Source organism: Periplaneta americana, chromosome 7 (assembly GCF_040183065.1).
Source record: "Periplaneta americana isolate PAMFEO1 chromosome 7, P.americana_PAMFEO1_priV1, whole genome shotgun sequence".
NCBI lineage: Eukaryota > Metazoa > Arthropoda > Insecta > Blattodea > Blattidae > Periplaneta > Periplaneta americana.
In genome coordinates this window covers 29,197,713-29,212,352 of record NC_091123.1, presented here as the reverse complement: position 1 = coordinate 29,212,352, position 14,640 = coordinate 29,197,713, and the positions used below count along the sequence as shown (strand labels likewise).

The following is a 14,640-nucleotide window of genomic DNA, read 5'->3' as shown; positions in this document are numbered from 1 at the left end:
ATCAAGGAAAGCATTTCGTGGGCCAAAAAGTGGAAAATTCCCTGATCTTGAAGACAAATTACTAGGATATGTAAGGGAACTGCGTAGTTTTGTCATTTTTACCCTTAAAAATACCAGCGTGTGAAATTCCTCGCTTAATTCACGCACCCTTAATTTATAGATCGAAATTGCGGGAAAAAAGTGCGTGAAATATTCGAGTAAATACGGTATATCAACAGAATACTAGAAGAATGGAAATCAATAAATCCAAAATATATACGACTAGGAAAGAATAAATATATGAACACTATACTGTTTGCAGATGACCAGGTTCTACTAGCAGATTCTGAAGAAGACTACAAGAAAACATAACAAAGTTAAATACAGTTTTGAAAAAATACAACATGAACATCTCCAAGAACAAAACCAAAGCAATGGCACTGCAGGGAAAGGCAATTAAAAGAGTTAAAATGGTAATAGATGGAAATGTAATAGAACAAGTAAATAGTTTTAAATACCTTGGATGTGTTATATCTATATACCAAATGAATTAAGATTTAGAGGAGAATGTGCAAAAGTATAATAAGCTAAATGGCTGTATTAGGAGATACCTAGGAAAAAACATGAGAACAGAAATAAAGTTAAGGATGTATAATGTAATCTCAAAACCCGCCCTACAATACGGGAGTGAAACTTGGGTAATGAGGGAGGAAGATAAGAGATGGATCGAGACTTCGGAGATGAGATTCCAGAGATCAATGCTTGGTGTAACACGGAGGGATAAACTAAAAAGCGAAGATATAAGGAAACAACTGAAGTGCGAAAGGATGGTCGAAGAGATTCAGAAGTACCAGAATACATGGTATAACCAAATCAAGAGAATGTCCCCTGGACATTTCCCGAGGCAAGCATACTTTTATAAGCCTACCGGCAGACGAGACGTTGGCCGTCCAAGGAAGAGATGGACGGAACAAATATTCCTTTAGTTTCGGAACGGGACAAAAACCCAATCCTTGAAAGGAAGAAGAAGAAGAAGAAGAAACAGTTTCATAAGAATATGTTTACAACATCAGTGCCAACTGTTTCAACCTCTCATCTGCTTCGGGAACTTGTTTCAAGGCCCTTGAATCGCCTTTAAGTCACCTGTTCAGTGTACTATGACAACGAAAGATAGTTTTCGTAGGTTACTAAGTAAATAACTACAATTCAAAATAAATCGATTTTAGTAACAATAACGCATATAACCCTAGGAGAGTTTAATAACGATGACATTAGCCGATGATATTTTTCGCGGTATATTAATAATTAACACTATGTCAGGGCACCATGAACATATTCTTCATCAATGGACAGCTAATAATTAGGACATTTATTAGGGAATTTGATTCGTACAATTAAATTGCGTGATCCTACATAGGCTACTGTTGCACGAAGGCCGTGTGGAACATGAATATTATATCTACTTTCGATTGGAAGTCAATGATAGCGCTACACATGGCCTTTGCAGACAACAAAGAAGAGGAAAACTGTTTAGAAACTAAACTGTTTATCCGTTGGAACCATGTGGAACGTTGAAGTTATCACTGGAGCAGTGTAACACTCTTTGGAACAGTTAGAACAGGTTATATCACGAAACTGTTTCGATACGAAAATAATATCAAGCATGCAATATTTCTCATAATATGCAGTTTTGATATAAAATAATGTTACTTTAAATACTATTCAACATTTCTTAAGTGTCTCGTATATTATTCCACATTAGTACCTCACGTTTTAAACAACAGTCCGATTTCCGCTATGTTAATATTTGTATTTGTGGACGTAATTCCACGCCGCTCCGCTAGATGTCAAGTCCACGATATTTCGCACTCACGTCAATGCTGCTAGTGTACAGCTGTCCGGTATTATTATAGTAAAGTATTTGGTAGAAGGAAACTGATGAAATGGAAGTAATTAATATGGATTTATTAGTTTGTCCTACAGAATAATCTCTGTAATGTTGACGATTAATATTTGAGGAGAAAAATTCGCTCCGGCGCCGGGGATCGAACCCGGGTCCTTGGTTCTGCGTACCAAGCGCTCTGACCACTGAGCTACGCCGAATTCAATCCACACCACTGGATCGAACCTTCCTCCTTCAGTGTTTCCCTTTGTGGCCTGACTCCAAGTTAGGCATATATGTTGACGTATATGTCTAGTGTCAACTGTCATTATACTAGGAGCGCACTCAGTTGTGTGACTTATTTGGCCGGGATTCCGCAGTTATGATGCACTGCTAGCTATGAGAATATTATGGATTTTATTAATTTGTCCTACAGAATAATCTCTGTAATACAGTAGAACCTCTATTATCCGTACTAATGAAGGGGGTGGCCTGAACAGTTAATCGAAAAAAATCGGATAATCCGTACCATAAAAGATTTTCGTAAATTTAGTGAATAATGCTTACACTTTCGTAATTCCTTTCGTGGTTTTGTCGATGTTGCGTTTAATATGCTAGATAGTGGATCAGAAGTTCACTAATTTAAGTCTGGTTATCAACGACGGGTTTTTAAGGGGTAAGGAAACTGCTTGTAATGGCTGTCTGTGGAAAGATATCAGTATTGGAGGTCTCGTGTTGTAGATTTACGTACTTTCTACACTCCAATCGCGTATTCTGATGCGAGATGAACCACTGTTTATCTTTCCCCAAACCACTCAATTATTTACACTTTTTTTTTTTCGATTCTTGTCACAATGAGTGTTCATTTGATAGCCGTAGAAATAATTCATATGGAAGTTATACAGTACGATAATTCGAATAATAGACCATACTGTGTAAGGGGAAAAGCTTGTAATAATCCTCTCTAGAAAAAAAATAACGTGCTAATACAATGTGCAATACTTCATATAGGCTATTTCTGCAGCAAAAAAAAAAAAAAAGCGAGAGAAAGACAGACGGTTAATCCAGCAATCGGTTAATAGGGTGACGGATAATCGGGGTTCTACTGTATTGACAATTAATATTTGAAGAGAAAAATTCGCAATTGCAATTTCGACTTCAGAAAGTGTTGGTTCGGGTATAAATCAGTAGTTTGTATTTGAATTTCATCTCGAATAGTAGTAGTAGTAGTAGTAATAATAATAATAATAATAATAATAATAATAATAATAATAATAATAATAATAATAACGGAGCAGATGATGAAGTATTTAATAATGCTTTGTGGGAAGGATTAAAGGTTTAAAAATAATGATGAATCTCTTTGGCATGAGAATAGAAATCATTAAAACGGACATCAAAGAAGTAAAGAGCTCTTCCTACTCTTTTATGTCAACGTGAGATTAATTATGTGACCAGGGAATGGAATGCGGATTATGGAGAAGTTTGCGAGGGGGTGAATGACGGAAGTAATCATGAAAGAGGCTGCTGGCACAGCGATCCGTGTTAGAATTATTCCTTATTCGCAGCTCTGTCCTCACTTAAATCCAAGTCTTGTCCCAAACTATGCGGGTTGGAATGCAAGCAACGTGCGAGGCGTGGCGAGAAAACTGCGGTCCACGGTCCAACTTCTTACGAACAAATGTACAAGTCTTAGGCGATCCTTGAATTGGGGCGTCTAGCGACTTTACCGTGATTTATTACTCTTTACATCTTGAAATCAACAAATATTCATGATAATCTATGTTTCTCGCACTGTAATTTTTTTGACGTGAATAGCCTACGTCTTTAAAATCAGACCGAGAGCTGGGGTACAAAGCCACCGGCGTAGCTCAGGCTATACTGGGTGTTCAGTTCAAAGTGTGTCATGGCTCGCTGTATGCTGTCATGTGGCTAGCCGATGAGCCTAGAGAATTCAATCTTCCTACACTTCCGCAGAGGTGTATAACCTATGAGGCAGAGAAGTTGCCTAGCAAGTACGGCGTTCATTCTGAAGAGTACGTACCGATACGTACGGTAACGCCGATAGTGGCAGGAATGTGAACGCTTTGGAAATACGTACTGTCGGGATATGGGGAGAGGATTAAGACGATTACTTACGTATTTGTTGACATTAACTTCGACGGTCAACATGGACACGGAGCATTTGATTTGTGTTGTGGAATGTTACCGTACGCAACCGATGAAAACAAATACCCTGCGTACGACTTGCCGGCGCAAAACACAGTTCGAAAGAGGTTATGGTAGCACACAGACCGTACAGACCGCCATCTGTTGCTACGACGTTCAAGTTATACCGTACACGTTCTCAAGTTCAGATTGAAGAACGCCTTAAATAATAGGCAACTTCTCTGACATATAAGCTGAAACTCGCTTCAAATCGGTGACCCAACAACAGTGACGTCATGACACACTTTGAAATGAACACCCAGTAGTGCGTTTGCCTGCTGATCCGGAGTTGCGCTCGGGCGTTAGTTCGATTCACGATTGGGTCGATTACTTTGTTGGATTTTTTCCGAGGTTTTCTCAAACCGTAAGGCGAATGCCAGGTATCTCTCCGAATACCATCTCGCTGTCACCAATTCCATCGACGCTAAATTACCTAGTATTTGATAAAGCCTCGTTAAATAACCAAGTACAAAAAAAATGGGTACCCGAACGGATACAACGATGTAACGTTTGCAGAGTGATCCATTCCGACATCGTAACTACGTGACTAAAAGCACCATTGAAATAATTATAGCCTCGTTCGATCGGGTATACAACTACGATGTGAGCATGAACTTGGCCGGGCTCGCGGCGATTGACGGCCATTTTGGACTTGCGCGAAAATTTCCGGTCAGTAGGCCCTCGCGATTTCGATGTGCTAGAGCCCTGATTTTGACACCAAACGAAAGGTCTCGTGTATTTGTGTCGATTTAATATAGGCGTCACATATTCATTTTCGTTGTTCTCCTATAAGTTGCTAAGCATAATTTTATATATGCTTATGTGTATATTTATTAAAATTTCAGTCCAATAGCTTATCAATATCATTACATAATTCACATTGCAAAGAAAAACGTTTTTCTTATTTTTTGTCATCTTCATGTCGTAATACTTAAATATTGTTTATATAATTAAAATAAAATTTGAAATATCTCAATCACAAATTAATTACACTGTTAATAGACTACCAGTCACTATTTTTGAACACCGTAGCTTTTTAATTAGAGAATTGAATATACAAAATAAAATATCGCCTTAATAACTTTATTTACGTAATGGAGTATTCATGTTTTTAATAAATTATGTTGAGTACACTATTTTTCAAATATATCCAAAAATTGGTACAGGCATTATCAGGTTTCAGGACGCCTTTGCACAGCTTAATTCGAATAGTTTTCTATATACTAGTTCTCTGTTTAGAATGTGACGTGCATGCTGTTTGAAAATATTAAAAGAAGGGGAGAAACAAATGTTATGACCTGAAAATAATATAAAATGGAGAAAACATTTGTAATTTTAATGTGAACTGTGTAATGATAGTGATACATTATTGGACTGAAATTTTAATAAACAAAATAGTGTAAATAAAATTATAGTCTACTGTAAATAATTATTTTATTATGCAAATCCATCACTGGTCAACGTCTACTTGGAGGATTTAGTAAAGGATTGTTTTCAGAACATGGGAGGCGTGATAGTAGGAGGAAGAAGAATAAAGTGCATAAGATTTGCTGATGATATGGCGTTGTTAGCAGAAGAGGAGACGATACTAAAGGATATGCTACTGGAGCTAAATAACAGCTGTGAGCAGTATGGGATGAAGATAAATGCAAATAAGACGAAAACCATGATAATAGGGAGAAAAATAATGAAGGTAAACTTGCGAATTCTAAATGAAAGAGTAGAGCAAGTGAACAGCTTCAAATATTTGAGGTGTACTATAAGCAGTAACATGAGCTGCTGCCAGGAAGTCAATAGGAGGATAGCAATGGCAAAAGAAGCTTTTAATAGAAAAAGGAGCATTGTCTGGAGCAGAAACATGTACATTACGACGAAGTGAGGAGAAGCGAATAGATGCATTTGAAATGTAGATAGGGAGAAGAATGGAACGTGTGAACTGGACAGACAGAATAAGAAATGAAGCTCTGTTTGAAAGAGTGGGTGAAGGAAGAATGATGCTGAAACTTATCAGGAAGAGAAAAAGGAATTGATTGGGTGACTGTCTGAGAAAAACTGCATACTGAAGAATGCACTGGAAGGAATGGTGAACGGAAGAAGAGTTCGGGGTAGAACAAGATATCAGATGATAGACGACATTAAGATATATGGATCATATGAGGAGACAAAGAGGAAGGTAGAAAATTTGAAAGATTGGAGAAAGCTGGATTTGAAGTGAAAGACTTGCACTTGGGCAGAACACTGAATGAATAAATGAATGAATGAATGAATGAATGAATGAATGAATGAATGAATGAATGAATGATATTGGTAGAATACATGCGTGCTTAAACCTATCGCAAACGAGAAAGGCAAGATAATGGTAAACCAATAAAACGGTCCAAAAAGAGAGAAAATATTGTGCAGACAACGTAAAATGGAGCGACAAACAGTTTTACAAAACATAATACTAAATAATGCAGCTACATCAACTGTCATTGTTAAGGAAAGACAATATTATAGAGTACATTTTAGTAATTTATTAACAAACATTTTATTAGCAATAAATTTGGTTACATTTGTAATGTGTGTGACAGTCTGTGGTACTAACAAGACCTAAAACCTGTGAACTGAATTACATACCAAGAATGAAGACATTTCACGCAAATTCAAAGTACTTCATAAAACCTGTGGCACGTTTTCTTAAATTTTCATCTTCGAAAATTTTGGTGAAGATAAATATTTCAATTTTCTTATGCGTTGTAATTTTACAGGACAATTAATGAAAATGTGTATTAGGGATGATTTATGTCCTCATTTTATTCTGAAAATACTTTTTTTTATTGTGCTAAATCATACAATTCAAGCATCCTGTTAGACGGGTTGCCCTCATAGCATGTCCATTGATATTTTAATACATTCCATATGGGGGATAATTTATTCATATTTATAAAGGCAATTAAATGTGATTCTGAAAAATAATTATAGGCTGCATTCCAGTGTTGTCATGGAAATAATTATTCATGTTTCATTTTAAATAGAGATTCCATCCTTAGTCCAGTGAATTAACTGATTCTTACGAATGAATCTGGGCTTAGATCTCCTGCAGATCTTCGGACATTGGTATTGAGAAGATAAACTCTAAAGGAGGGTTTTCTCTGAGTATTTCGATATTTGCTATACTAAGGTAGTGTCCCAAAGCTACATTTAATGTTGAAGTGAACTAGATAGTTGACTAAATAGTCGGATGTGACGTAACAAGTCATGATCCAAAGCTGCATAGTGGATAGCAATCAAGTCCACAGTAGCTAGTAAACGAAAATGTTTGCTTGATTGATGACTTGTTTACTAAATAAACATGGATTCCTCCTCATCTGCAATTGAAACTGTGGAATCTGAAGATGTTTTCGAAATGAAATTGTAATGTATAATAACACGTTATCTTTCAACATTGACATTGTTAGTACCCATTTTTTTAAATACTGTAATATTTTAGACCCTTATCTTTACCACTTAACTCATAATGAAACTGCATTAGGACACTACCTTCTCAATTAAGGCCGTGTCTCAAAGCTACATTTTCAGCTGAAGTGAACTAGATTGTTGACTAAATAGCCGGATGTGACGTCAGAAGTTATGATCCAAAGCTACATAGTGCATAGCAATCAAGTCCGTAGTAGCTAGTGAACGAAAATGCTTGCTTGATTGCTGACTTGTTCACTAAACAAACATGGATACCTCAACAGCAATTGGGGTTATGAAATCTGAAAATGCTTTGGAAGTGAAATAATGTAAATATAATGTAGAATAACACGTTAACTTTGAACACTGACATTGTTAGTACCCTTCTGTACAATGTTTTAAACATTATTGTAATATATTAAGCCCTTATCTTTTCCACATAACTCGTAATGAAAATACATTGGAACACTGCCTTCTTAATTCAGTGCTACACAGTAATGTCATGGTTTTTAGAAAAATAGACTGTGAAGAGGGCCATGTTTCAAGCATACATTTCCAAAGCTGCCTAGTGTGTAGTTTACAAGTCACCTAGTTGCTAGTCACTAGTGTGTAGTTTGTACTTGAGCTTTGAGACACGGTCTCAGTGCTGTACCGTGATGTTACTGTTTTTATAAAAAAAATAGACTGTGAAGAAGGCCATGTTTCAAGCATACATTTCCAAAGCTGCCTAGTGTGTAGTTTACAAGTCACCTAGTTGCTAGTCACTAGTGTGTAGTTTGTACTTGAGCTTTGAGACACGGCTCAGTACTGCACCGTGATGTTATTGTTTTTATAAAAAATAGTCTGTGAAGAAGGCCGTGATTCAAGCATACATGTCCAAAGCCCCCTAGTATGTAGTTTGCTAATCAGAGCTAGTTGCTAGTCACTAAAGTGTAGTATGGACTTGAACTTTGGGACACGGCCTAACATTATAATATACTCTATCATTGCTATATCAACATTTTGTTGACTCTAGATAACTTCTGAAGTTAAAATGAAAATGAAACATTTAAAAATAGTTATATTAACATGAAATTTCATAGGCATCAAATGTTAGGAACAAATTGTTGGTAATATATGAAATGGTTAATAGATTAATATATTTTTTTTGAATGTACATTTTTGGGTGTTAAAATAATGTTATACAAATAAGTTTACTTTTCATTAGATATTTCGTTAAAATACTTAAGCAATATTCTCATGAACTATGGACAACATGCATAAAATACAGTACAGTGCGTTCGACTGATTTTTTCAAATTACACAAAACATAAAAAAAACTGGGCACAAATTCTTTAGTCGACGTTGCCCATCTCCTAAAACTTTCTATTGATGCTTAAAGTTTAGAACGTCAGTTTTAGCAAAATTGGTACCTAATTGTAATATAGTAAAGAAATATACGACCATAACGAAGGACAAACATTTCTGCACAGTTACTCATGTGCGTCAAGTGTACTATTATTGGAAATAATGAGGTATATTTTATTTTGTTTTGACTTATTTTTGTAATTTAATTATTTCTATAAGCCAAATAGACTAATTTTCATTATTTTTACAAAAACCTTGTAAATTTTTCCCGGTGAGCAAATTATGTCCCGCCCGTAATGCGGCAACTTTGATTATCGGTGTGCGTGCTCTCACACGCTGATTACAGGGACAACGCAGTATCGGTGATTCGACAAACCACAACAATGGGGAAAAACAATTTCAACACGAGTGCGAAAAGTAGCCTATTTTTAACACTGATTTTCAACTGTTTGCACCTGTTGACAATTGTTTCCCATCTGACATCACACGGCAGCAATCGCAACCGATAAATATAGCAGTTCAAACAATTGCAGGAATAATTTTAAAATGACAGTTTCTTTGTGTTTGGTTAAGGAACGTATATGAATTAATTTATTTCAACAACTTTTCATTGATGACTTTATGTAACAATTAAAAATCAAATACAATTACAAAAAGTTAGGGGGCACCCGGGTTCGAGCCGGAGACCCCCCAATTTGCAGTCCAATCTTCTCCTACTGAGTTATACCACAGCTCAGTTTTAATGTGATAAAGTTTCACTATTACAATGAATGAGGATAGAGATTAAGGTAATCAGATATTTGAAAACTAATGAGATCCGATCGCATAGTCTATCATTTCAGCAAATGTAATGTGGTGAAGAAGTCGTCTGTTTGGGAATAGTTCCTAGTAAATCCTTTGAGCCCCATGATCAGAACCAGATGCTATTTCTTATGCCATTTGTATATCCTCCAACTCGGTCCATCGGGAACATTCTATGGTGTACTTTAATATGTTTACTTAGCCTACTTACTAGCTTTTAAGGAACCCGGAGGTTCATTGCCGCCCTCACATAAGCCCGCCATTGGTCCCTATCCTGAGCAAGATTAATCCATTCTCTATCATCATATCCCACCTCCGTCAAATCAATTTTAATATTATCTTCCCATCTACGTCTCGGCCTCCCTAAAGGTTTTTTTCCCTCCGGCCTCCCAACTAACACTCTATATGCATTTCTGGATTCGCCCATACGTGCTACATGCCATGCCCATCTCAAACGTCTGGATTTTATGTTCCTAATTATGTCAGGTGAAGAATACAATGCGTGCAGTTCTGAATTGTGTAACTTTCTCCATTCTCCTGTAACTTCATCCCTCTTAGCCCCAAATATTTTCCTAAGCACCTTATTCTCAAACACCCTTAACCTATGTTCCTCTCTCAAAGTGAGAGTCCAAGTTTCACAACCATAAAGAACAACCGGTAATATAACTGTTTTATAAATTCTAACTTTCAGATTTTTTGACAGCAGACTGGATGATAAAAGTTTCTCAACTGAATAATAACAGGCATTTCCAATATTTATTCTGTGTTTAATTTCCTCCCGAGTATCATTTATATTTGTTACTGTTGCTCCCAGATATTTGAACTTCTCCACCTCTTCAAAAGATAAATTTCCAATTTTTATATTTCCATTTCGTACAATATTCTGGTCACGAGACATAATAATATACTTTGTCTTTTCGGAATTTACTTCCAAACCTATCTCTTTACTTGCTTCCAGTGAAATTCCCGTGTTTTCCCTAATCGTTTGTGGATTTTCTCCTAACATATTCACGTCATCCTCATAGACAAGCAGCTGATGTAATCCGTTCAATTCCAAATCCTCTCTGTTATCCTGGACTTTCCTAATGGCATATTCTAGAGCAAAGTTAAGAAGCAAAGGTGATAGTGCATCTCCTTGCTTTAGCCCACAGTGAATTGGAAACGCATCTGACAGAAACTGACCTATACGGACTCTGCTGTACGTTTCACTGAGACACATTTTAATTACTCGAACTAGTTTCTTGGGAATACCAAATTCAATAAGAATATCATATAAAAATTCTCTCTTAACCGAGTCATATGCCTTTTTGAAATCTATGAATAACTGATGCACTGTACCCTTATACTCCCCTTTTTTTCTCCAGTATCTGTTGAATACAAAATATCTGGTCAATAGTTGATCTAAACTTTAATATGTTTAGGTCAACAAATTCTGTGGAAGTGTGATACTAAGGCAGAGGGGAGGGAGCACGATGCCTGACTTTCAAAGTGTACGTCACACGAAAACGAGCAGTCAGCGCCCATGCGTTTCTTACCAAAAAGTGTCTAAAAGGTCTCCATCTGATCCCAAAGTATGTCAGTCTACTTAAGATACACCCTGTATATGCAGTCTCAGGATCTTATTAGAACAAGGCAGAAGTAAGCTCTCTCTCTCTCCGATAAATCACAGGAAATGAGACTGAAAATCATTTCCACCTATATTTTAGCTTATATTTAATAACGTTTAGTAATATTTTACATTAATAGTTTGTAGTACGTCGAAATACTATTACTTCTGTGTCCGTAACCAGTGTACTAGAGTCTAATCTGTAGAATTATAACCGCGAAATATGGAACTTCATGGACGAGGTAAATTTAGTCAGGAATTCTAACCTTTTCTTTTAACTTTACTATTCTTTCAAAATAAGTATTGCTAAGAATTTTATTATAGGCTACATAAAATACATCACTTTATTTTACCACGCGTATTTTAGAACTAATATTAAGCACAGATATTAAGCGGAAATCTATTCTGTGTTAATTTGCTTGTTTTAATTTTTGTAGCGGTTGGCCTCATATGTAGGAAAACAATATATTTGTATTATCTCCAAGCCTCGAATTGCTACGTTCATTACGGAGTTTCGTTTTGTATTTAAGAAAAAGTGAATCGAACGCACTGTGGAGTCGACTCACTACTCTTCTTCACGTAAGGCACTTCACGTACAACCGCTTTAGCTTACATACATCATACTAGGGATAAAATTTTTAAAATCAAGGCGTTAGAAGTGGTTCATAATTTGGTAATATATTTTTTAATATGTTGAGGCGTTTCTAAATATTGGCTTATATGTTAGAACTGGACATTATAATTTGAAATGCGTATTAAGAAAAACATTGGGGCCGAGTAACATTTCGATAAACATAATGTATTAGCATTCCGACAAGAGAAATGAAGTAACTTAGTAACTTCCTACGAACGGAACAAATAAACATTGCGACAAGTGGGACTAACTGACGTTACTACCAAAAAAAAAAAATTCTACATACGGAACAAATGACCGTTGTTATACGTTGTATATGGATCAAATTGGCATTACTATCTGCGAAACAAATTAACATTACTACATACTGGACAAACTAACTTTGACACATACAAAAGAAATAACTTTGGTACATACGGAAAAATTAACGTTGCTCTATATGAAAGAAACTAACGTTGTTATACACGGAACAAACTGACATTGCCACATAGGAATATTTTAACGTTGTTTTCTTACTTTGTTATTTAACGACGCTGTATTAACTACTAGGTTATTTAGCATCGATGGGATTGGTGATAGCGAGATGAGGCCAAGGATTCGCCATAGATAACGTGACATTCGTTTTACGGTTGGGGAACAGCTCGGAAAAACTCAACCAGGTAATCAGCCCAAGCGGAAATCGAACCCACGCCCGAGCGCAACTTCGGATCGAAGGGCAAGCGCCTTAGTCGGCTGAGCTAAGCCTGTGGCTTTTAACGTTGTTACGTACAGAACTAAATAATGTCGCTACAAACGAAACACACTGACGTCGCTGAACAAATTAACGTTCCAATGTACGAAACAAACTAGTGTTCCATAGGTATACAAGTAAATTGACATTTTCACATATGCAACAATTTAATTAACGCTGTTAGATACAGAACAAAATGACATCGTTACATACGAAACAAACTAACGTTGCTACATACATATGGAAAAAAATTTGCTACATACGAGAAAAATTAACATTCCTTCATAAGAAACAAATTAATGTTCCTACATATGGATCAAATTAACTTTGCTACATACGGGACAAATTAACTTTGCTACACACGGATCAAATTAACTTTGCTACATAAGGAACAAATTAACGTTCCTACTATAAGGAACAAATTAACTTTGCTACATACGGAACAAATTAACTTTGCTACACACGGATCAAATTAACTTTGCTACATAAGGAACAAATTAACGTTCCTACATAAGGAACAAATTAACTTTGCTACATACGGAACAAATTAACTTTGCTACATAAGGAACAAATTAACTTTGCTACACACGGATCAAATTAACTTTGCTACATAAGGAACAAATTAACGTTCCTCCATGCGGTACACATTAACGTTTTTACATAAGAAACAAATTAACTTTCGTACATAAGGAACAAATTAACTTTCGTCATAAGGAACAAATAACTTTCGTACATAAGGAACAAATTAACTTTTGCTACATATGGAAAAAATTAACGTTCCTACATAAGAAAGAAATTAACTTTGTTACATAAGGAACAAATTAACGTTCCTATATAAGGAACAAATCAACGTTCCTAGATAAGGAACAAATTAACTTTGCTACATACGGAACAATTAACTTTGCTACACACGGAACAAATTAACTTTGCTACACACGGAACAAATTAACTTTGCTACATAAGGAACAAATTAACGTTCCTACATGCGGTACACATTAACGTTTTTACATAAGAAACAAATTAACTTTCGTACATAAGGAACAAATTAACTTTCGTACATAAGGAACAAATTAACTTTTGCTACATACGGAAAAAATTAACGTTCCTACATAAGGAAGAAATTACCGTTCCTACATAAGGAACAAATCAACGTTCCTACATAAGGAACAAATTAAGTTTGCTACATAGGCTTCGGAAAAAAATAATTTTGCTACATAAGGAACAAATTAACGTTCCTACATGTGGAATAAATTAACGTTTTTACATAAGGAACAAATTAACTTTTGCTGCATACGGAACAATTAACTTTCCTACATACGGAACAAATTAACTTTGCTACGTAAGGAAAAAATTAAGGTTCCTACATAAGGGACAAATTAATGTTTCTACATAAGGAACAAATTAACTTTCATACATAAGGGATAAATTAACTTTTGCTACATGCGGAAAAAATTAACGTTCCTACATAAGGAACAAATTAACGTTCCTATATGAGCCGTTCAAAGCAAAAGCGGTGTAAGTCAAAATTGGGTAATGAGGTTTAAAGTAAAAATTCTGTAAAATACAGCGCAAAGTAGCAATTAATATGGTCTTCTATCTATTCACTGACTACTAGTAGTTTAAATAAACTGAATATTAATTGTTACTTTGTGCTGTATTTTACAGAATGTTTACTTTAACCCTCATTATCCATTTTTACCTTACACCACTTTTGCTCTGAACGGCTCATATAAAGCACAAGTTATGCATAAGGTACAAATGTACTCTGCTACATAAGGAACAAATTAACGTTGCTGTACGTGGAACAATCTAACGAACTGGTATAAATACGTGGAAGAAAGAAATTATTCTGAACGGAGAGGGCGAACTCTAGAACTACCGTAAAGTGGGGATATTTCGGACGCAGGGGTAACATCAGACGGTAATTCAATTTATCATATTTTATGTTGGTAACACCAGTTCACCAATGGGTCTTTAAAAATGTGCAGAAGCATACGAACATAGTAAAAAGCGCG

At 35.7% G+C, this 14,640-nt stretch overlaps 1 protein-coding gene and 1 non-coding gene across 2 annotated transcripts in view; both read right to left on the bottom strand.

Moving 5' to 3' along the window:
* LOC138702660 (uncharacterized) overlaps nt 1–14,640 on the bottom strand; it is a 552,147-nt gene that overhangs the window by 10,941 nt on the left and 526,566 nt on the right. The gene's annotated exons all lie outside the window — the stretch shown is intronic.
* On the bottom strand, nt 2,010–2,082 carry TRNAC-GCA (transfer RNA cysteine (anticodon GCA)). Its single transcript has one exon. It is a non-coding gene; the product is annotated as a tRNA-Cys (tRNA).